Genomic DNA, 3,301 nt, shown 5'->3' on the forward strand with positions numbered 1-3,301 from the left:
CATATGTACAAATGTGCTTGACATAATGGATGATTGTGTGGATTGTGATAAGATCTGTAAGAGCCCCCAATAAAATTATTTTAAAAAATTAAACTTGTCAATAATGTGCTCACGCAGATTATAACTAATGATCCAGCTGTTTATTCTGGCAAGTGGACCATAGATGATTCTACCGTAATCCCCTCTCTGGAGACAGACTGGTGAGACGAACTTGCCATCTCAAGTATGCAGAGATCGTGGTGGTGTCTATGGATGGGACATGGGTGGGAAGGGAAATGACTCTGCCTGGAACCTCCAATCTATTGGTGCAGACCCTGAGCAGCAGTTTGGATTTGTGAGATGAGAAGTAAAAAGCCGTAATCCATGCAACAGCCACTGGTGCGTTCTTGGCACCAAATGAAGCCACTTTATAATGCCAGGAAATTTTCAGCTTAATAACAACAGTTCGTGAATCGTCCCTTGTTGGGAGAATAAAATACTTCATCAGCAGGGCCAGTCATTATTATTACTGTTGTTAAGTGTCCTTGAGTTGGTTTTGACTGAAACTGAACCCATATACCAAATACGGAAACAGTGCATGTGCCATCCTCACAATTGTTATGTTTGAGCATATTGTTTGTTGCAGCCGTGGGTTAGTCGATCTCATTTTCTTCCTCTTTTGTGCTGACCCTCTATTTTACCTTTTCTAGGAACTAGTCTTTCCTGACAATTTGTCCAAAGTATTTGAGGTGAAGTCTTGCCATCTTTGCTTTTAAGGAACATTCTGGCTGTACTTCTGTCAACATGGATTGGTTTGTTTTTCTAACAATCCACAGTACTTTGAATATTCTTCTCCCACATCATAATTCAAGTATATCAAATGTTCTTCAGTTTTCTTCATTCATTTTCCAACTTTCACCTGGGTATGAAGTGATCGAAAATATCATGGTTTGGGTCTGGCACAGTCCTCAAAGTGACATCGTTATTCTTTAACACTTTAAAGCAGTGTTTTGCAGCAGATTTTCCCAATGCAATATGCCTTTTGATTTTTAATTGCTACTTCCATGAGTGTTGTTTGTAGATGCATGTGAAATGAAATCATGACAGCTTCAATCTTTTCTCTGTTTATAATGATGTTATATATTGGTCTAGTTGTGAGGATGTTGTTTTCCTCTCCAGTGAGTTATAATCCATACTGAAGGCTGCAGTCTTTGATCCTCATCAGTAAGTGCTTCAAACCCTCTTCACTTTCAGCAAACACGGTTGTATCATCTGCATATGACAGGTTGTTAAAAAGTATTCCTCCAATCCTTATACTGTACCCTTCTTCATATAATTCAACCTATGATTATTTTCTCAGCATACAGATAATAAGTATCTTGAAAAGATACAACCCTAATTTTTAAGCTCTCCTGATTTTTAACCATGCAGTCTCTCCTTGTTCTGTTCAAATAACTGCCTCTTGGTCTATGGGCAGTTTCCACAGGAGCACAAAGAAGTGCTCTGGAATTGGATTTCTTTTCAACATTACCCATATTTTTTATGATCTACACAGTCAAAAACTTCTGCATAGCCAGCAGAACATAAGCAAACATCTTTCTGGTACTACTTTCAGACAATATATGACATCAGCAATAATATCTCCTTTTCCATTTTGTCTTCTGGATCCAGCTTTAATTTCTGACAACTCCTGTCAACATACTGCTGCAGCCATTAAAAAATATATCCTTGACAAAATTGCACTTGCATGTAACATTAATAATATTGTTTGATATTTTAACCTTTTGTTGGGTCACCTTTCTTTGGAATGGACACAAATATAGATCTCTTCGAATCAGTTGGCTAGATAGCTGTCTTCCAAATTTCTTGCATAGGCCATGCAGTATGCCTTTGTTCTGTTCACATAACTGCCTTTTGATGCAAGTACAAGTTACACATGAGCACAATGATGTGTTCTGGAATTCCCATTCTTCTCAAGGTTATCTAGTTATTATGGTCCACCCAGTTGAATGTTTTGGCATAGTTAATAAAACACAACTAAACATCTTTCTGGCATTCTTTACTTTGAGCCAAGATCCATCTGATGTCAGTAGTGATATCAATGATAATCCTCTATAATTTGAGCATTATGTTAGGTTACCTTTCTTTGGGATGGATGCAAGTATGGATTTCTTCCAGTCAGCTGACCAAGTAGCTGTCTTCCAAACTTATTGACACAGACAAAGAGGGGCATCATATAATGCTCAAGGGATCAGTAGAGCAAGGACCAGTGAGCATAATAAATATATACATGCCCAGTGAGATATTCACAAATCAAACACTCCAAAAGATGAAAAAAGAATTCACAGGTTCAACAATCATAGTAGGTGACTTTAGTACACTGCTCTGAGAGAAAGATAGATCACAGGGAAAGATGCTTAACAAGGAAGCTATAGAATTAAACCGTATAATTAGGCAACTTTACCTAATAGACATTTTTAGAGCTCTTCACCAAAATAGAAAAAGTAATTCACATTCTTTTCAAGTGCACATGGCACATATTCAAAGATAAACCACATACTGCAACACACGTTGAGTCTCAGTAAATTCAAGCACATAGCGATAACTCAGACTTCCCTCTTGGACCATTATGCAATAAGTCTGGAAATCAACAAAAAGACCATTAAGGAAACAAGGGTAAATAATTGGAGGATGAATAACTCCCTACTGCAAAATAAGTGGGTACTGACCCAGATCAGAGATGAAATTAGGAAAATTTTAGAAACCAATGAGAATGAGAATACAACATACCATAACCTTTGAGACAGAACAAAAACAGTTATCAGAGGAAGCTTGATAGTGATCAAGGCACACATGAAAAAGGAAGAGAGACTTATGACTGATAATGCTGTCAAAAAACCTCTAGCAATTAGAGCAGCGTTAACAGACTAATCCTACTAATAGTAAAAGAAAAGAAATATTAAAAATCAAGGCAGAGAAAAATGAGTGGGACAACAGGAAAACTGCAAAATATCAATGCAGCAAAAGCTGGTTCTTTGAAAGGATTAACAGAATCAGTAGACCTTTGACAAAGTTAAACAAAAATAGGAAGGAACAAACATCAATAGCCAGGATGAGGGATGAAACAGGGGACATTAACTGACCCCAATGAAATTAAGAGGTTAATTACACAGTACTGTGAAGGCCTGTACTCCAATGAATTCAACAACTTGGAAGATATGGACAAATATTTGGAAAAACATTCCCTCCCTAGATTATCCCAGATGGATGTCAAGAACCTGAACAGATCTATAGTAATAGAAGAAACAGACAAGGTTATCAA

The sequence above is a fragment of the Echinops telfairi genome, unplaced genomic scaffold (genome assembly GCF_000313985.2).
Source record: "Echinops telfairi isolate 266 unplaced genomic scaffold, ASM31398v2 ScPeMD7_7422;HRSCAF=8460, whole genome shotgun sequence".
Classification (NCBI taxonomy): domain Eukaryota; kingdom Metazoa; phylum Chordata; class Mammalia; order Afrosoricida; family Tenrecidae; genus Echinops; species Echinops telfairi.